At 45.6% G+C, this 21,245-nt stretch overlaps 1 protein-coding gene across 3 annotated transcripts in view; it reads right to left on the reverse strand.

The window, feature by feature from the left end:
- The window catches only part of PTGFR (prostaglandin F receptor), a 65,111-nt gene that overhangs the window by 2,996 nt on the left and 40,870 nt on the right, over positions 1-21,245 (reverse strand). The window lies entirely within an intron of this gene.

The following is a 21,245-nucleotide window of genomic DNA, read 5'->3' on the forward strand; positions in this document are numbered from 1 at the left end:
ATGAGACTGAATCCAGACAAGTGTGGCTCATCAAGTAGAACACCTTTCTTCATTTCTCAGTCTATCCTAAACACTGACATGGATATGGCCCTCAAGGAGTGGAGTTCACCTGTGGTCCAGGGTCATTTTTTAAAAGGGGGAAGATGTCAGCTATGTATAAATACTGTAAATACCATAACAATAATAACAATAGGAAACAACAACAACAACAACAAAAAAGAAAAAGACATAACTAATGAGTCAAGTTGTAAATAAATAAATAAAAAAATCACATTCCACAATTTTGAACCTTCTGACAAAGGTGCATAAAGGTACTTCACAAGTGTGTTTTCACACAAATTCACAACAGAATTATGTGACAATGTATGGCAGTTTCTTATTGGTATTATTCAATGAATTGAAAAATATATATTTTGTCTTTCGTCTGCTACCAATATCACTGGGAAAATCGTGACAGCCCTCACAACACAGTGGTCAATCAGTGGGTGATTGCATACTTTCAGATGCACCGGCGAGGACAGGGATTTCTTTTGTCTCGCTTCCCCCATCGTTAATTACTTTGCATCACACAGTGCATAAAAGAGGGAGACAAAACGCAGTCTGATCTTTCAGTTCTGATCACCTTCCTGGCACCCTAGACTTCGCTTTCCTTGAGGCAGGGAACACACTACATGCGTTTTTGCGCGTTTTGCCACGAACGGCAAAATGCGCACGATTTTAGAGGCTATTGAAATTAATAGCCTAGCTCAGGAAACGCTGCGCCGCATGCGTTTGTGCGCGTTTGCGTTCACGTTATTTTCCGCGTTTTGTACCCGCACAGTTTTCTGCTTTTTCCCGCACATTGCATGGCACTACATGCCATGCAATCGCATGAACGCGGAAACGCATGCGGAAAACCGCATGCGTTAGACGCGACCGCAAAACCCGACGGAAACCTGGGAAACGCAGGGGAAAACGGCCCTGCAAGTGTGTTCCCTGCTTCAACCTACAAACACCCGCCGAACTGCACCGCAAGTGTGCTGGTTTCCCTAGCTGTCTCTTTACTCTTACTTCCCTTTCCCGTCAGGTAGCTACATGTGCCCCGTAGTATTAGATAGCCAGCGTTATCCTCAGTATTAAGTAGTTAAAGGTGCCCCTAAGTATTATGTACTAGAGGAAACTCAATATAGTAGAATCCCTTTAACCTTCCTGGCGGTAAGCCCGAGCTGAGCTCGGGCTATGCCGCGCAGGAAGATATCTCAGCCCCTGGTGGGGCGATTTTCTTCATTTAAAATGCTGTACGCGCAGCTAGCACTTTGCTAGCCGCGCGTACAGCTTGATCGCCGCCGCTCTGCGGCGATCGCCCGCACGCAGCGGCGCAACAGGGCCCCCCCCCCCGCCAGAGCCCTGCGCTGCCCGGACCAATGAGTTCCGGGCAGCGCTATGGGCTGGATCGGAGGCGTCTGACGTCAGGACGTCGGCTGACGTCCATGACGTCATTCCGATCGTCGCCATGGCGACAGGAGAAGCCAAACAGGGGAACGCGTTATATACGCGTTCCCCTGTTTGCTATTGATGCCGGCGACGATCGCACTAGAGGGACACATGCGCCCTCTAGTGGTGTTTCATGTAGCTACCACTCTGGTAGCTTTACATGAAACAAAAAAAAAAAAATTTAAAAAAAAAGGATTTTTGCCTTTTTGGCAAAAACAACTAACCGCCAGGAGGGTTAAAGTAAACTCTAAGGGACCAGGAAAAGTAGTTTACTATATAAGAAGTTTACTATTTCAGAAATGGCCATACATTGTATATTTATACAGACGCATTTACTGGGACCTGAGGACAGAGCTTGCTATACATCCAGAGGTTTACTATATCAGAGTTTACTATAACGAGATTCTACTGCATCAGTAGCTAGAGGTGCCCCTGACTGAAGGGAGATCTTGTCAGTGGAATGCAGAGAGCAGGGTGAGTAACCTCTCATTTACACTCTCATCAGGACTCTGCAAAGGGAAGGAGGGGGAGAGGGGTACTCGGGGAGGGGAGGAACTTAGCCGTCTTTTTCCATCATCAGGCGCCTGTAGGCACATGCCTACAGTGCCTTATCGTAAATCCAGCCCTGACTACAGAAGAGCAGCCCCTGCAATTGCTGGTGGGAGGGGCAAAGCTGTATGGAGGCCCCAAGATTAGGTGTCTTTATGGCTACACTTGTTAAGGGTGGGAAAATGATGATGTCCACACTTGTTTTATGACCCTTGTGAGATGGCCCCACAGGCTGTGATGGTCATCAGGGATAGACAAGGGGCGGGGTGTGAACATGGAGGGAAAGGAGGGGCATCAAGGTTTTGGCGGGGGAGGTGGGGGAGGAGCATGATTTGGGGTTATGCCACTTTTAGTCTTTCGAAGGACTGACGATTGATTACCAAAACTGCTGCAAAAGACAGCAGAAGAGGTACAGACTGCACTAAAGAAATCAAAGCCGTTTTCACACCTCTTACTGAACTCGGACCACATTGTCCTTCCACTAACCATTAACAAATTCTTATCACTTTGCTGGATGTCTCTAATTCATTCCATTTTTTATGATAAATAAAAAGCACTCATCTTGGACAGAACTGCAATTATTAGGCCTCCTCTGCCAACCAGCGCAACTAATAGCAATAAATCCAGCCTCAGCTCCATATTCTGTGCCCAGAGATGTCTTAGCACTGCCGAATAAAATGTGTCTTATGACATATTTCACAGAGCGGGATGCAAAATATGACTCGCTGTTTCCATTAGGGAAATGACACTTCTGTAAAATGCAAGATCTAATAAAAATAATCACAAAAGAGATAGAGTGACTGGAACTCTGAGCCATTTAAGCATGGCATTATTGTCTGCTATGGCTCCTCCTGCTTAAAGAGAACCAGCCACAAATACTTACTAGTTATAAACAAGGTCGGGTTTACAATTTTTGCACCCCTAGGCCAAGTTTATTGTAGCTTTCCTTTATTGTGCAGCACCCCCCCCCCCATTTCCGTGTGCAGCCCCCTCTTCCATGTGTATCATCCTTGTAAAGCAGCACTCCTCCCATTCCGTGTGCAGCCCCTCTTCCATGTGTACAGTGGCTTGCAAAAGTATTCGGCCCCCTTGAAGTTTTCCACATTTTTACACATTACTGCCACAAACATGAATCAATGTTATTGGAATTCCACATGAAAGACCAATACAAAGTGGTGTACACGTGAGAAGTGGAACGAAGATCATACATGATTCCAAACATTTTTTATTAATAAATAACTGCAAAGTGGTGTGTGCATAATTATTCGCCATCCTTTCGCCTATAGACATTGCCTGATGAGTGCTAATGACTAAATAGAGTGAACCTGTGTGTAATCTAATGTCAGTACAAATACAGCTGCTCTGTGAGGGCCTCAGAGGTTGTCTAAGAGAATATTGGGAGCAACAACACCGTGAAGTCCAAAGAACACACAAGACAGGTCCAAGACAGGTCAGGGATCAAATTATTGAGAAATTTAAAGCAGGCTTAGGCTACAAAAAGATTTCCAAAGCCTTGAACATCCCACGGAGCACTGTTCAAGTGATCATTCCGAAATGGAAGGAGTATGGCACAACTGTAAACCTACCAAGACAAGGCCATTCACCTAAACTCACAGGCCGAACAAGGAGAGCGCTGATCAGAAATGCAGTCAAGAGGACCATGGTGACTCTGGACAGAGATCTACAGCTCAGGTGGGGGAATCTGTCCATAGGACAACTATTAGTCGTGCACTGTACAAAGTTGGCCTTTATGGAAGAGTGGCAAGAAGAAAGGCATTGCTAACAGAAAGCATAAGAAGTCCCGTTTGCAGTTTGCCACAAGCCATGTGGGGGACACAGCTACCATGTGGAAGAAGGTGCTCTGGTCAGATGAGACCAAAATGGAACTTTTTGGCCGAAATGCAAAATGCTATGTGTGGCAGAAAACACTGCACATCACTCTGAACACACCATCCCCACTGTCAAGTATGGTGGTAACAGCATCATGCTCGGGGGGTGCATCTCTTCAGCAGGGACAGGGAAGCTGGTCAGAGTTGATGGGAAGATGGATGGAGCCAAATACAGGGCAAACTTGGAAGAAAACCTCTTGGGGACTGCAAAAGACTTGAGACTGGGGCAGAGGTTCACCTTCCAGCAGGACAATGACCCTAAACATAAAGCCCGGGCAACAATGGAATGGTTTAAAACAAAACATATCTATGTGTTAGAATGGCCCAGTCAAAGTCCAGATCTAAATCCAATCGAGAATCTGTGGCAAGATCTGAAAACTGCTGTTCACAAACGCTGTCCATCTAATCTGACTGAGCTGGAGCTGTTTTGCAAAGAAGAATGGGCAAGGATTTCAGTCTCTAGATATGCAAAGCTGGTAGAGACATACCCTAAAAGACTGGCAGCTGTAATTGCAGCAAAAGGTGGTTCTACAAAGTATTGACTCAGGGGGCTGAATAATTACGCACACCCAACTTTGCAGTTATTTATTTGTGAAAAATGTTTGGAATGATGTATGATTTTCGATCCACTTCTCACGTGTACACCACTTTGTATTGGTCTTTCATGTGGAATTCCAATAAAATTGATGCATGTTTGTGGCAGTCATGTGACAAAATGTGGAAAACTTCAAGGGGGCCGAATACTTTTGCAACCCACTGTATCATCCATGTACTGCAGCCCCTCCCATGTGCAGCCCCCTCTTCCCTGTGTATCATCCATGCACAGCAGCCCCCTACCATTCCATGTGCAGTCCCCTCTTCCATATGTATCATCCATGTACATCAGCACCCCTCCTATTCCATGTGCAGCCCCTCCATGTGTATCATCCATGTACAGCAGCCCCTCCCATTCCATGTGCAGCCCCCTCTTCCATGTGTATCATGTATGTACAGCAGCCCCCTATCATTCCATGTGCAGCCCCCTCTTCCATGTGAATAACCCATGTACAGCAGCCCCTTTCTTTCATGAACAGCTCCCTTGGACATCAGTTTCCCTTTTTTATGCATTGTTAACCAATTTCAGCCTCCTCTTTCCTATGTAATAACCCCTCTTTCATGTCCAGGTGCCCCTTTGTGTTGTAGCTGCCCAAGGCCTGGGCCTTTGCGGCCTTTCCAGAAATCCGGCCCTGGTAAAAAGAACTGAATAATCAGTCTAAACTGTAAATGTATCTTAAAGTGTACCCAAAGCAGAATGTCAGCCCTGATTTGGACATAGAGGCATGTTAGTGATTTCATCACATACCTCTATTTCCTTTCCTTAAAGCTGCTGGGTCCCCCTGGCCACTGCATTCCCCCCCCCCCCCTCCAAAAAAAAAAAACCTGGCAACATGGAGAATGTCTACATTTGTATCTCAGAAGGAGCATCCTCCAGAATGCACTCTCAGGCATCAGGAACGACCCTTCACAGCCTCATCCCCGCCCTTTGTTTGTACATTGAAAAATAAGTATACGAGAGGAGCTACTGAGCATGCCCAAAGCTCAGGCCCTCTCGTGAACTGTAGTGGGGCATGTGCCGTGACCCTCTGAAGTACCTGAATACTCGCCTGAAGACTCAGGAAGATGGATCCCAGCGAGGTCCCCCGAAGACGAGCATTCCCCGTTCCATCTTCCTGTGGGTGGGTACATGTGATGTCACTCGATGGCTCATGACGAGTGCGAATGGGAAGTCAAACGATCCTGGTACTTTTCCGCGGAGTAGACGGGGAACTTAAAGATCTGATCCACGGTGGTTGTCACTGTACGTCGCCAAATGTCGTTTGTGTAATCGCTCGCCTGTACCCACACTGCGAGATCATGGAAACGATTGTTCATCGCTCAAAAATCGCTGGTCGTTAGAAAAATCGAATAGTAGGTACAGGCCTGTACAGCATTGTCCTACCTACTTGGAACTGCTTTTTGTGTTGTTATTTAATGATGAATCCCACAAAGGACACAGTATCGTAACTTCCCTGGCCTTCACAATCTACATATGGTCATTCTCAGCTGGAAAGATTCTGATTGGTCAAAGGAATGGACCAATAAGAAACTCCAGTGGGAAATACAAAGATGGTTTTTGCCAAGGTTCACTGGATGTTCATCAGAACAGCGCAAGGCAGAGAGAAGGAAGCCCAAACATAATCCACCTTTAGTTTAAAAAATATTAAAATATTTAAAAATAAAGGTAGTAGTGTACTTACCTCCCAACTGAAAAAACAAGTGGTCTCTTAAAGAGAAACTCCGACCAAGAATTTAACTTTATCCCAATCAGTAGCTGATACCCCCTTTTACATGAGAAATATATTCCTTTTCACAAACAGACCATCGGGGGCGCTGTATGGCTGATATTGTGGTGAAACCCCTCCCACAAAGAAATTCTGAGTATGCACTCTTGGCAGTTTTCTGTCTGTGAACCCTGTTGCATTGTGGGAAATAGCTGTTTACAGCTGTTTCCAACTGCCAAAACAGCAAGCAGCAGCTACATCACCTGCCAGCAGTAAAAATGTCACCATGTGATAAATGTCAGAATATAAATCAGGGATTTAAAATATTTTACAATGGGCAAACACTGACTAAATCATTTATACATAATTATTGTAAAAATGCAGCACTTTTTTTTATTACATTATTCTTACTGGAGTACCTCTTTAAATACCCGCTGTATTTACACAAAAGATACTCCTATCTATATGCTCGCCCGAAGAAGCAGGTGAGACTGGCGAAATGCACTGCATCTGGAGTTTTTGTTTCAGAAGACACCTGTTGGGGGGGGAGTGCCCAATGTGGATGCTTATCTCAGGAGAGGGACGCTCCAGCACTGTCCCCATACGAAAATCGCTGACAACGGCTTGTCCAAAGTTTGGGCTTGCACAGTAGCACTGACCCAATTGGACTTTGGCGGAAAAAGCAGAGCCCAATCGGGTCCATGCTGATGCGCATGAGTGAGTAGCACTGACTCAATCAAACTCTGCTTTTTCGCTGAAGCCGAAATAGGTCCATGCTACTGCACAAGTGCAGTGCCGCTATGCTTTGGAGGTCTCATTGTTGAAACAACCTGGCAGGGGAGGACGGGAGAAGCCCCTTTAGGACCCAGAGACTTCCCAAAGTAATTATTTACTTTTTGTGCGTTGCAAACCTCACAGGTCTGCTTTAAAGGGGCACTACAGCGAAAAACTGTAAAATGTAAAATATGTGCAAACATATACAAATAAGAAGTACATTTTTTCCAGAGTAAAATAAGCCATAAATTACTTTTCTCCTACGTTGCTGTCACTTACAGTAGGTAGTAGAAATCTGACATAAGTGACAGGTTTTGGACTAGTCCATCTCTTCATAGGGGATTCTCAGCAAGGCTTTTATTATTTATAAAGATATTCCCTAAAAAGGATTTAAACAATGATGCTGGCCAGCTTCCCTGCTCCCTACACAGCTTTTTGGCAGTTTGACAGAGCAACTGCCATTCACTGAGAGCTTTTGAAAATAAATATATCCTTGAGAATCCCCTATAAAGAGATGGACTAGTCCAAAACCTGTCGCTTCTGTCAGATTTCTACTACCTACTGTAAGTGACAGCAACATAAGAGAAAAGTAATTTATGGCTCATTTTACTCTGGAAAAATGTACTTCTTATTTGTATGTTTGCACATATTTAAAATTTTACAATTTTTCGCTGTAGTGCCCCTTTAATAAATGTTTTTTGAAAGAGACCACTTGTATCTTCAGATGAGAGGTAAGTCCACCACTACCTACTTTTTTAAACTGTTTCAAAATATTTTAAACCGTTGGCCTCCTCTGTATTACCTACTATTGTACTACTTTTCCCCACTCTTGGTGGAGGGGTGTCATCCCATTTCTGCTACTGGAATGTGGAATACTATAATATGTGACACTATAAAAAGTTATAAATTGGAGGTAAGTATAATAAGATGCACTGTAATATAAGGGTAATACTAGGATAGGCAGTACAATTAAGAAACACTAGACCTGTGATCTGCAAACTTGGCCCTCCAGCTGTTAAGGAACTACAAGTCCAACAATGCATTTGCCTTTATAAGTCATGACTGTGGCTGTCAGACTCTCGCAATGCATTGTGGGACTTGTAGTTCCTTAACAGCTGGAGAGCCAAGTTTGCAGATCACTGCACTAGGCCGCTGGCTATAATAATAGGGAGCACTGTAAAGGAGGAACATGGAGTGTGGGCTAACTAAAACTGGGGGCAACTAAACAAAGAAGATGCATACCTCCCAACATTTTGAGATGGGAAAGAGGGACACTTAAGCCACGCCCCTGCCACACCCCTGATCACACCCCGTCACACCCCTAGTCACGCATGCCATAAAGATTTCATAAGAAAAATATGTTGTTTTATAATTCAAACCACATGGGTCCTTTCTATCCTGGATCATTTTCCTTCATATTAACATTTTAAAATTAGCAATATATCAATTTAAAGCATACATGTCAAACTCCGGCCCGTGGGCCAAATCTGGCCCCTGGAGCCATCTGATTTGGCCCTCAGGTGGTTTCCTCACTTTGCATTATGTTTGGCCCCACTGTAGGCCACCAGAGAAGCTATATGGGAGGGTAAACTCTAGATCTCCAGGGAAGCCATTAGGGGAGGAGGATAGCACTAGACACCAGGGAACTGTATAGGAGAGGGAAGGGGGCAGTAGACACCAAGGAACTGTATAGGGGAAGGTGGGGCCACTAAACACCAGGAAACAGTAGGGGAGGGAGGACCACTAAACATTAGAGAACTGTATCGGTAGAGATGAGCGTAATGACTTAATTACGATTTCGCGAAATTTCGCGTAATTAGTGTAATTACGATTATGGCCGTAAGTACATAATCGTAATGAAGAAGGATTTCGTGAAATTCCGCGTAAGCGTAATTTTCGCGTAATTTTCGCATTACAGTGTGTATCGCGAAATTACGTTTGCCTTGCATACAACCGTTTGTAAGCGTAGTTACATAACGTAATTTCGCGATAGTTCATATTACTGTAAGCATTAATTTTCACGTCGTTTTCGCGTTACGGTGGGTATCGCGAAATTACGTTTGCCTTGCATGCAAACGTTTGTAAACGTAGTTTACACCCTTGAACTGCGCATGCTTAGTTTTTACATTATTTAACGCGAAAAAGCGTTTATATGCGAAAATTTGTCAGCGTTCGTCTGACTACCGCTGATTCGCTTCTGATTGGCTAATGCGAACAAGTAATTTTTTATAGCTAACAAGTAATTACGAAATTCGCGAAATTACGAAGAAATGCGAAATTCCGGGATGGTTTAACGCGAAATTACGTTATGGTTTAACGCGAAATTACGTTATGAACGAAACGCGAAATTACGCGTTGAAAATTACGCTACCATAATTTCGCATCGTAATAGCAAATTTCGCATGCGTAATTATAGTAAAACGAAATTTCGACTCAACCCTATGTATAGGGGTTGGAGGGAGGCAGTAGACACTATGGGAAATTATAATAGAGGGAGGTGGCCAGTAGACATTGAGGTCAACCCACGACTTGGTCCCAGAGTTCAATTTCGGCCCACTTTGTATTTGAGTACGACACCCCTGATTTAAAGGATGGGAATAAAGTTTAGCGTCAATCAAACACATTTTATTAGAGAAATATATATATTTACATGGAAAGAGGCACAATGTCCTGAAAGAGGGACAAATGGGGAGGAAAGAGGGACTGACCCTCCAAAAAAGGGAGAATTGGGAGCTATGCAGATGTTACAAGAAATAGGCAGCCAAACCCAGTTCTAAAGACCATGCCTCCTCCCTCCTCAAAAATAGATTCCCTCTCTAGAACCGTTACTACAGTTCATAACCCCCCCCCCCCAGCAAAACTTTGATGAGGCCGTTCAGTGGGCACACCCCTCCCTTTGACATCCCTTGGCGACCCTCACAGCCTGGGGGCCCATCTATCTTGCAATGTTCATAAAACAGATGTGGCCATCATAATCTTCACACTCATAAGAATAGTAGCCATAATTTCACCTGATCTGAAGGATAAGCCCCAGCATTGGCGGGAGAGAAGGTTAGTACTTGGGGGCTCCCCTCAGCTTGGGCTGTGCCCTTATAGTTACACACCCTGCCCCTCTTCCCCTCTAATGTGGGGTTCTTTGAGATCCAAACATTTTTTGAAGTATTCTTCCAGAGTAAAAATCTTGAGAATAGCTGGTGTAGTCCCTTTTACGACTGATTGGGCTGTATAGCTACTCTGCAATTGCCTAAAGCTAAAGGTAACAATAAGTTGTAGATTATTTTGGATAACAGCCGAATCTTACAGGAAATTTGGGATCCTGTATAGAGAAGTGATGAAAGGACTTTGAACATAAACTGTGCGCAGGACTGGAGTGGTGAAACAGATGTTCAGGTCTTCTGAAGCTGGATTACTGAAAGTCCGTGCAAAGTCAGTATTTCCCGATCCCAGGAATGTGTCTCGTACGCTAATTGTTTGGCATTCCATTCCTTTCATTGTGTCCTAAAAGGAACGTCATCGTGCATTCAAAGTAAGCTGAGATTCCACAGCAGTGTTGACAGGCATAGGCTAACATTAAACTTAAAGTTTCCTGTTTTGCTCAACATTTCATGTATAGTACAACAGATTAAAAAGCAGGCCTGGTCTACGCTTGCGTCACGCTGTTTGTGACATGTTACTTTGGCGCACTCCCACCACCATCAAAGCTGGCTTAGATTGCGGATGGCACCAAGACATCTAGACACAATCTACCACCCTTAGAATTTAGCTTGGTTTGGCCCATGGCCTCAATTCACTAAGCTTTATCAAACACTTTATCAAACACTTTATCAAACGTTTGATAATTTACCTCATGGGTAAAATCTAATTTTGAATTCACTAAGGTATTGAACGTTTTATCGATAAAACATTTGATAAATATATAACACCTTGGTGAATTCAAAATAAGATTTTACCCATGAGGTAAATTATCAAACGTTTGATAAAGTGTTTGATAAAGATTAGTGAATTGAGGCCCATGTCTCTGAAGAAGTGAACAGAACATGAGAGGGAACATCTTAAAGTGGTCTGAAACTCTGACATAACATTCAATAACATTGTGTTTTCCTACTTTTTATTACCCATACAGTTATCATATTTGCTTTTTTGCATAAGTAATATTGTCTGTTTACAAATTACACGTTTCAAAAGTGTAGTTTTATCGTGCCCTGAAACCTGCCATTGCATTTTATTCATACTGCTTTTTATTATATATTAACATCTTCTAATGAGCTTTTCTGAACTGTGTGTGTGCCTGAAGCACAGAGAGCTTCACATAGAGCTCCTTTTCGCTTGTTACACTGTGTTTACACACATGTATCAACATTGGAATGTAAACAAAGATACTGTTATCTCCAGTTTGGATGCAGATTTGAAGCTGAATAGCAGGACAAAGTGTTTTGTTTAACCATTTCAGTGATGTTCTGCTAAAAAAAAATCTGGGATAGTATCTGTCCAGCTGCGAGGAATCTTTTAGAGCAAAGTAGAAATGCTGACTTTCAGACCACTTTAAAGAGGACCTTTAACCAAGGGGATTGAACTTTATTCCAATCAATACCTGTTAGCCCCTTTCCCACAATAAATCTTTACGTTTCTCAAATAGATCATCAGGGGGATCTGTATGGCTGATATTGTTTGTGGTGAAACCCCTCCCACAGTGTGATATCATGACCATGGTACTGAGAGTTTCCTGTCTGTGAACCTTGTTGCAACGTGGGAAATAATGACTTTTTCCAGCTGCCAAGCAAGCAATATCTCCTTCTGTGTCTTGAACCCCCAGTAACGAACATTCAGTACAGATCACCTGGCAGAACTGAAAATGTTACCACCTGTGATACATTTCAGATGGATATCAGAGGGAGGAAATATTTTACAATGGGCACATACAGTGGTAGATCAGGTAGATGATCGTTCTCCTGGCGGAAGTTGAATACTGAATGTACGGTGGTGTATTGGATAGCACTCTCGCCTTGCAGCACTATTCCCAGTTTAAATCCCAGCCAGGGCGCTATCTGCACTGAGTTTGTATGTCCTCCTTGTGTCTGTGTGGGTTTCCTCTGCGCACCCCAGTTTCCTCCCATATCCCAGAACCATACATAGTAATTTGGGTTGAAAAAAGACATATGTCCATCGACTTCAACCAGAAAGATAGGTTAATTGGCTTTCCCCTAAAAACTGGCCCTAGACTATGATAAATATAGGACTATAGTAGAGATTAGATTGTGAGCTCTTCTGAGGGACAGTTATGTGACAAGACTATATACTCTGTACAGCGCTGCGGAAGATGTCGGCACTATATAAATAATAGTACATGCCATTTATTTGCCCGCCCTACTGAAAACTTACCGTCGACGTTTCGGGCGCACCCGGTACATCGTTTTAGGCACACCCGATGAGATGGTTTAGGCGCACCCGATGCAACGTTTCACGCACACCGCGCAGAGCTTAAACTTTGCACGCACTAACTTAGCGCGCGAAACTTTGCGCATCCTAAAGGGCTTTAGGCATGCTAAGTTAGCACCCTTTTGTGAATCAAGCCCATTGATTCAAATCATGTAGTGTATGGGTAGCCTATGACTATGGTAGGGACTTTAGAGTTTAGGATTAGATTGTTAGACCCACCAAGTGATAGCTGACAACAGGACTATAAAGCAGAAGAACCGAGAGCCCAATATAGTGTAGTATGTATTGGAACAGGGAGATATGATGAATCGGAAGTAGTATACTTACAAACCTGGGTTACCCCTGAGGTAACCACTGTATAGGCAGGTGGGGAGATTAGGCCTGTCCCCACTCAGGACTAAGATGTCGCTCTCTGTAGATAGAAGAAGGAGGGTGTACCACCCTTCCACCAGAGGTGGAAAACTTGATGTAGGGATGTGCAGAGGCGCCAAAAGGATAAAATATGCTGAAAAGTTTAAACCGTTCAGGTGACGGTGGTGGGCCAGGCACACCAAAACAGACACGATGCTGTCGCTTGATATAATAGTAATTTATTCACATACTCCTAGATAAAACTCCAACGCGTTTCACGGGCACAATCCCGCTTCATCAGGCAATAAGAAACCGGAGTATCACACAGCTCTGGGTCCAAGATCAGCTTGGCACCTCTGTGACAGAGGTGCCAAGCTGATCTTGGACCCAGAGCTGTGTGATACTGGCTGGCCCACCACCGCCACCTGAACGTTTTAAACTTTTTAGCATATTTTATCATTTTGGCGCCTCTGCACATCCCTATAACAACAGGACTATGTACTCTGCAAAGCACTTGAAATGTTGTCATCCCTCTATAAATGCGTAATAATCATAACGCAAGCCTATGGCGGACTTCTCCATTCCACCGCAGTTCCCACATTCCTGACCTCTTGGAACAAATACCGGAGCACAAGACCATTTCCCAGCATGACGGAGCTATTAAACCTCTAATGTGCCACTCGTAGATACAATTATCTGTCTGATCTCCGCTTTGTGCCACATCTGTCAGAGGATCGCTTTGGATTTGATTGCCCAGAGCTAAACTCCCATCATGCACTGCAGCAGAAAATGGCTTAATTTCTGTTTATGAGCTGTACTGACTAAACTGCAATATCCCCATCATGTTGTGTTTCTATTGCTAAGATATTTGCATCTCGCACAGAGAGCAAAATTGACCATAATCAACAAACAGCAAGAAATCATTTGCCTGCATACACAAACGGTACTTAGTAATGTTTCATATTTTATTTGAACAACTTTTTGCCCGTTTCGTTTGCCTGTGTGATAATGCTAATATCTGTTTGTGGGTGGCCAGAATTTGTTACATTTTCAGACAGGAAGATGCAAATTGGGCACTTATTTTCCCTACAGGCTTCCTAAATTATTAGCAACTTTGCCTCTTCCTGTTGCCTAAAACACAAGGGGCTTGATTCACAAAGCGGTGCTAACTGTTAGCATGCCTGTGAAAACCCCCTTAGCACGTCTAAACAAGCTTTTCGTGCTTAAAACTTTACGCGCGCAAAACTTTATGCGCGTAAAACTTTACGCGCGTACTGCACAGAGCACAGGGCGCTTCGCGCGAAGTGCCCATTAAAGCCTATGGGACTTAGCGCGCGTAAAACTTTGCGCGCATAAAACTTTGCGCGCGCAAAGTTAGCGCGCGATCTGATTGAGAAATCCGGTGCTAACCTACTTAGCACCCTGGTTAGCGCGACTAAAGACTTTAGACGTGCTAAGTAGGTTAGCACCGCTTTGTGAATCAAGCCCAAGAAGATGGACCACAGATTGTGCTATCTGAATATCGTCGCTGAAGGAAATGGCTTGGGGTGGGTTCCTGTGAAGTTACTTTAAAGAGAGCCCGAGGTGGGCTCAAAAAAATGAAAAAAAGTAGGCTGCCTGATCCGCAGGGCTGAGCAGATCAGGTAGCCGCAAAAACCGCCGCTCCCCGCCACTCCTGTGGGCTGCAATGGCCCACTTTCACTTTTTCTTAATTTTTGCAGGAGGCATGGCCAGGGAGCAGCTCAGGAAACCCTGCAAGAACGCCCCTGGTAGGCATTTTGAACAGGGAATCCCTTTCCCTGTGTTTACCTCCAAGTTAGCAACAAATCTTGTCGCTATTCTCCGGGTGGTATAGCGCAGTGGGGGCTGGGGAGGTAGAGAGCGGCAGTGTGGGGACACAGTCACAGCCATGTCATTAGGCAGAAAACATGTCTCTGTGTCCCATCTTCTCCCCAAAGAACCCTAAGTCAGGTTCTCTTTAAAGGAATACTTAAGTCTGCTAAAAAAAAATGACTTTTACTCACCCGGGGCTCCCCTCAGCCCCCTGCAGCTGAACAGTGCCCTCGTCTTGTCCCTCCGATGCGCCTGGACTTGCCGGCGGCCACTTCCGGCTGGGCCGTCACCGGCCGGCAGGCTGGGAACGCGGCTGATTACCCGCGTTCCCAGCCGCAATAGCGCCCTCTATAATGCTATTGCGGCCGGGAATGGGGGTAATCAGCCGCGTTCCCAGCCTGTCGGCCGGTGACGACCAAACCGGAAGTGGCCGCCGGCGAGTCCAGGCGCATCGGAGGGACACGGCGAGGGCACCGTTCAGCTGCAGGGGGCTGAGGGGAGCCCCGGGTGAGTAAAAATTCCCCCCCCCCTCCCTCACCTCGGGCTCTCCTCTCAGCGCTCCCCCTCCTGCAATCATTGCTGGCGTTCGTGGCAGCAGCGGCGGTGGCGGCAGGATGACTCATTACCTCCTTCTCGCTGGAGGACTTCCGTTCTCTAAGTGCTTCATTCAACTTCCTGTGTAAACAGGAAGTTGCACTTAGAGAACGGAAGTCCTCCAGCGAGGAGGTAATGAGTCATCCTGCCGCCACCGCCGTTGCTGCCACAAACACCACCAATGATTGCAGGAGGGGAAGCGCTGAGAGGAGAGCCCGAGGTGAGGGAGGGGGGGGGGAATATCCCCCCTCCCCACCGATCTGCCACACTCTCCTTTTATGCTGCGACTCCTCCTGCCCCCCAAAAGTCCCTGAGCGGGCCCTAGGGGGGGGGATTATTTTTTTTGCAGGGGGGCCCGGGGATTTCTAGGTACGCCCCTGCATGGAACATAGCGCCTGCTTTGAAGAGGTGATAAGAGAGATGCAGAGGTGATAAGAGAGAGATAAGAGCAAAGTTTAAGGAGACTCACAAGCAGAAGCAGTGAGATCTCCCCAGGCAGCAGCAGCGAGAGCAGAACAAGGCTTCCCCTAAATACCTTAGGCTGTGTGTTTAACCTCTTGGGTTCCTGCTTTTAAGATGTATATTTCACATCAGAAAGCCTGCCATGGGTTTCTTGAAGTTCTTCTACGCTGTGGCAATTAGATAGATTGTTAAGAAAGACTAATAGGCGGATACAGAGCAGATTCAGGGCAAGAGGGAGATACTGCGTCCTTGAGGATGTATTTGAGAAAAGTTAAATATTTCCTGTGGGAAAGGGGGTATCAGCTACTGATTGAGATGAAGTTAAATCCTTAATTAAAGTTCCTCTTTAACATTATTATAAACCACCCAAATTGGTTGATCTACGCCCTACAGTACTTTTATGTTATAAAAAGAATGGATCCATCTGAAAATGGCGCCAGCAAATAATGGCGCACGGTGTTGCCGCTAATCCGTCTGTCGCTTATCGCTATTTAACGTTAAGGCCTTATCGTTGTTTAGCTCTGTTTATTTTATTGAAAATTAGCGTTAACACACAGAACCCTCTCTGTACCTATCCCTAACCCCTAGACCCCCTGGTGGTGCCTAACCCTAAGACCCCCCTGGTGGTGCCTAACCCTAACCACCCCCCTTGTGGTGCCTAACCCTAACCACCCCCCTGGTGGTTCCTAACCCTAAGCACCCCCCTGGTGGTGCCTAACCCTAAGACCCCCCTGGTGGTGCCTAACCCTAACCACCCCTCCTGGAGGTGCCTAACCCTAAGCACCCCCCTGGTGGTGCCTAACCCTAAGACCCCCCTGGTGGTGCCTAACCACCCCTCATGGAGGTGCCTAACCCTAAGCACCCCCCTGGTGGTGCCTAACCCTAAGACCTCCCTGGTGGTGCCTAACCCTAAATCTCCCCTGGTGGTGCCTAACCCTAAATCCCCCCTGGTGGTGCCTAACCCTAAATCCCCCCTGGTGGTGCCTAACCCTAAATCTCCCCTGGTGGTGCCTAACCCTAACCTTGACAGTGTTACATTAAATCCATTCACCGTTTTTCAGTTAAACAACGTCTGCAGTTTGGCTTATGTAGGGTGCTATTGATAAATAACGTTAGTGTGTGCCGTTTTTCTTCTTTTTTCCCTGTGCGCCATTATTATGCAGTACTAACGATAAATAGCAATAAGCATATTTTTTTATTGCAGCACCATTTTTATGCATAGGCGCTGTGTGCCATTATTCACTGATCCAAAAAAGAACAGTGTCCTATGTAAGGAAAAACCTTCTGCATATCTAGAATCTTTCAGGTACTCTGTTTGTATTTATCACTGTCGGTACGCAGGAGTGGTGAGGACAGAGCATCGGGAGTGGATCACACGGCCTGCAGAGGGTGCGATGTTCAAGTCATTAGCAGAGCATAAAGATTTAATTCTTCTTCTCCTGGGCTTCTCACATAATTTATTTCTAAACACACAAACTCCCCTGTATTCCAGCTGTAAACACCTAAGTCTGGTCACGCCTGGAAAAGTAGGAGTGTTACAAACACACACTAGAAAAACAACTCAGCAACCAGATTTCCCGCATACATAATTCATTGGAGAAAGAAAACCAATTTCGCTGCCAGTTACAAGAGGAATTTGATGTGAAGAGCAATGGTAATAGCACGGGTAATGGACATGAGACTGCTCACTGCTGAGAGGACAGGAACATGCTATGACTGCACAAATGGGTAAACCTAGCCATACACAATGGCATAGCAATAGGGGATGGAGAGGTTGCAACTGCACCAAGGCCCCTGGACTAGAGGGGCCCACTAGGGGCCTTTCCAGGGCCGGTTCTAGACAGGCACATATGAGGGGGCAGACAGAAATGTGCAGGGGGCATACAAAAACCCAGCGCCGCGCCTAGCGCGGCGCGCCAAAAAATGGGCGTGGTCATGCAGCAGACTGTGGGCGTGGTCATGGGTGGGGCCAAATAAACATGTCATGACCTTACAGTGGTGTTAAAGGACTTCCGAGGCCAAAAACAAGAAAATGACACTATACCTTTTTAATATCTGAATCCACGGAGGACGTCCAGCGCGTCCTCCGCACCGTTCCGCCGTCATTGCAGCCCTTTTCGGTGCGGAGGACGCGCTGGACGTCCTCCATGGATTCTGATAATAAAAAGGTATAGTGTCATTTTCTTCTTTTTGGCCTCGGAAGTCCTTTAAAGGTCTGCCAAGGAAGTTTGAGCTCTGCTCTTTTTAGCACAAATACAGCTCTGCGCACTGCAGATTATCGAAAAAAATGTTCTCAGGTGTAACACAGAAATATTTTTCGTCAAATGCTAATATGCTGATATTGCGTGTTTTTTTCTACCACAAATACAGTTCTGCGCACTGCAGATTATCAAAAAAATGTTCTCAGGTGTAACACAGAAATAATTTTCTTCAAATGCTAACAAATTAATCACGAATAACCACGGTGGATACTCGTGATTCAAGTTAGCTCTAATTGCCACAGCTGAGCGGCTAGATGCAGTGGGGTTAATTACCCAGAACGCCGCTCTCCGCCCAGCATTTCAACGAGGTGCAAGTGTCCGAATGGACGCGTTGCAAGCCTCGATATCGAGCACTTCCTCCTTCAAGCCGGAAGGAGGAAGTGCTCCATCATTTTTTTAGAACCTCCCAGTTTTATTTTCTGTTTAAAAAAGCTAAAAAAGTAGGTTTAATGCTATTGTCTCATATGGTAATGATTCAGCTTTTCCCATAGTCTCGCAGTTAGCAATCATGTGACCCCCAACAAGACAAATTCAGCAATCATGAGGCCCCCAACAAACCATGAGGCCCCCAACAAGACAAATTCAGCAATCATGAGGCCCCCAACAAGACAAATTCAGCAATCATGAGGCCCCCAACAAGACAAATTCAGCAATCATGAGGCCCCCAACAAACCATGAGGCCTCCAACAAATCATGAGGCCCCCAACAAGACAAATTCAGCAGTCATGAGGCACATAAATAGACAGCATTTCACATAAATAGGCAGAATGACCCCTTATTATGGTAGACACCTCTCACCTGGATTCTGACAGGGACCCCCAGGTTAGGTAGTGAGTGACATGGAGCCCTTTTAGGTAGTGAGTGAGTGACAGGGAGCCCCTTTAGGTAGTGAGTGACAGGGAGGCCCTTTAGGGAGTGAGTGAGTGACAGGGAGCCCCTTTAGCTAGTGAGTGCGTGACAGGGAGGCCCTTTAGGGAGTGAGTGAGTGACAGGGAGCCCCTTTAGCTAGTGAGTGAGTGACAGGGAGCCCCTATAGCTAGTGAGTGAGTGACAGGGAGCCCCTTTAGCTAGTGAGTGACAGGGAGCCCCTTTAGCTAGTGAGTGAGTGACAGGGAGCCCCTTTAGCTAGTGAGTGAGTGACAGGGAGCCCCTTTAGCTAGTGAGTGAGTGACAGGGAGGCCCTTTAGCTAGTGAGTGAGTGACAGGGAGCCCCTTTAGCTAGTGAGTGAGTGACAGGGAGCCCCTTTAGCTAGTGAGTGAGTGACAGGGAGGCCCCCCCCCCCCAGCCGCCGCCGCTGCTTCCCCTACCTTGCCAGCAGCGTCAGACCTCAAGATCAGCGGCGACCCGACCGGCCAGGGGGGGTTGAGCGGCGGCCGGGCGACACCCGCCAGGGCCGCGGCGGGGATGTCCCCCCCTGATGGCGGGCCTGGAGAGAATCGACTCCTCCTCTATGCGGGGTGGCTCTTACGGTCGCCACTGCCTGCGTCACAGCAGAGAGCCAGAGACTCGTCTCGGAGAGCCGTCCGAGGGAGAAGCGGTCATGTGACTGATCACATGACCGCTCTGCGCTCCACACCACGGACCAGGAAGCAGCCAGCGGCATAGCGAGAGCGGCTCTGATTTGAGGGGGCAGTGAGTCTGTTTGAGGGGGCTCTGCCCCCTCTCGCCCCCCCCTAAAGCCGGCCCTGGGCCTTTCCTTAATCCATCTAATTAGCTTTTTATTTCGGTGCAATGCTTGCAATGAACATCTCTATAATGTGCATTGTATAGTGGTAATCCTAAACAAACTGATTCCTTACTCCAAATTAGGGATGCTCTCACTAGTAATTTGAATTTGTGATTTAAATGAGCTTTAATTACTGCAAGTGTGCGGCGGGACATAAGCGGTTATTTACCCATATACCTGCGTCCTCCCTGCACTCCAAATAGCTTGCACGTGTCCTATTGGACGTGTTGCAAGCCTCTTGCAACGCGTCCAATAGTTACGCCACTGGCCAGTGGCCATACATCTAGCGATTTTGTCGGCTGATAGACCAAGAGACAGATCTCTCTCTGATCAAAGGGAGAGATTTGTTGGCTGCCATAAACCGTAAGCCGATTCTCGATCGATTTCTGCATGAAATCCTGCGGAAATCAGCTTTATGTTGCCACTTGCCGCCTAACTGTCCCCGGCCGCTGTCTCCCTTCTTGGTGTCCGTGTGGTTATACTTTACCTGCCACTGTCACACACTGATTGTCTTTGTACTGGAAACAGTAAATTCAGGCGCCTGAGGCAAGTGGACATTCACTACCATAAATATCGTTTAAATAACGTTTTACAAGCGGCGCCCGGAGACTTTTACTGTTTTATAACTGCTTCTCATGATTACACATTGTTTAATGATTTATAATTTTTTAAACATTATTTTTAAACGAAAAGCAGTACAATCTTTTTTAAAACATTATTTTTAAACTAAAAACAGCACAATATTTTTTCAAATGTTATTAATGCTTATCACAGGGGGGTCTTAGGTTTAGGCACCACTAGGGGGGTCTTAGGTTTAGGCACCACCAGGGGGGTCTTAGGTTTAGGCACCACCAGGGGGGTCTTAGGTTTAGGCACCACCAGGGGGGTCTTAGGTTTAGGCACCACCAGGGGGGTCTAGGGGTTAGGGGTAGGTACAGGGAGGGTTCTGTGTGACAGTAGGGTTAAGTATAGTTTTAGTAACATTCTTATTAATCTTTTATAAAACGTTATTATACATTTCACTTTTTAAACTGGGAAGATTCAAGTTTTTACAATTGCCGATTTCATACACATTATTTAATGATTTATAACTTTATAAAACATTATTTTTAAACGAAATATAGCACAATTTTTTTTAAACCTTATTCATGCTTATCGTTTAAAACCCTGCGCCCTTTTTTCCCGACGCCCTTTTTTAACGTACGCCTTTGTACTTATGCATTTGCACCTCCACGTGGTTGCCGGCGTTATAGCACGTGGGGAACTTGTGTGATGTCATACCAGCCCCCGCCCTCCATTGGCTTTTACTGGATACCTAGGCACTTGTCATCTGGAAATGCCACATCACACCTAACCTGCCAGCTCCTAGTGGAAACAAGCCAAAGATCCAATAGTGCATTAAATAAGTCCTCGTGGTCACACATCAGAGATGGGCAATGAGAAGCTAATGATTTTGCCGTCTGAATTTCATTTTTAATTATCTGATCAGGGGCCCAAAACAAGATCCCATCTTTGTTATATGTAATATTTTTCCATATTTTTTTATAGACTTTGAGTACTTAACCTAATAATACAGACTGTAGATTAAACATTATA

The sequence above is a fragment of the Hyperolius riggenbachi genome, chromosome 6 (genome assembly GCF_040937935.1).
Source record: "Hyperolius riggenbachi isolate aHypRig1 chromosome 6, aHypRig1.pri, whole genome shotgun sequence".
NCBI classification, from domain to species: Eukaryota; Metazoa; Chordata; class Amphibia; order Anura; family Hyperoliidae; genus Hyperolius; species Hyperolius riggenbachi.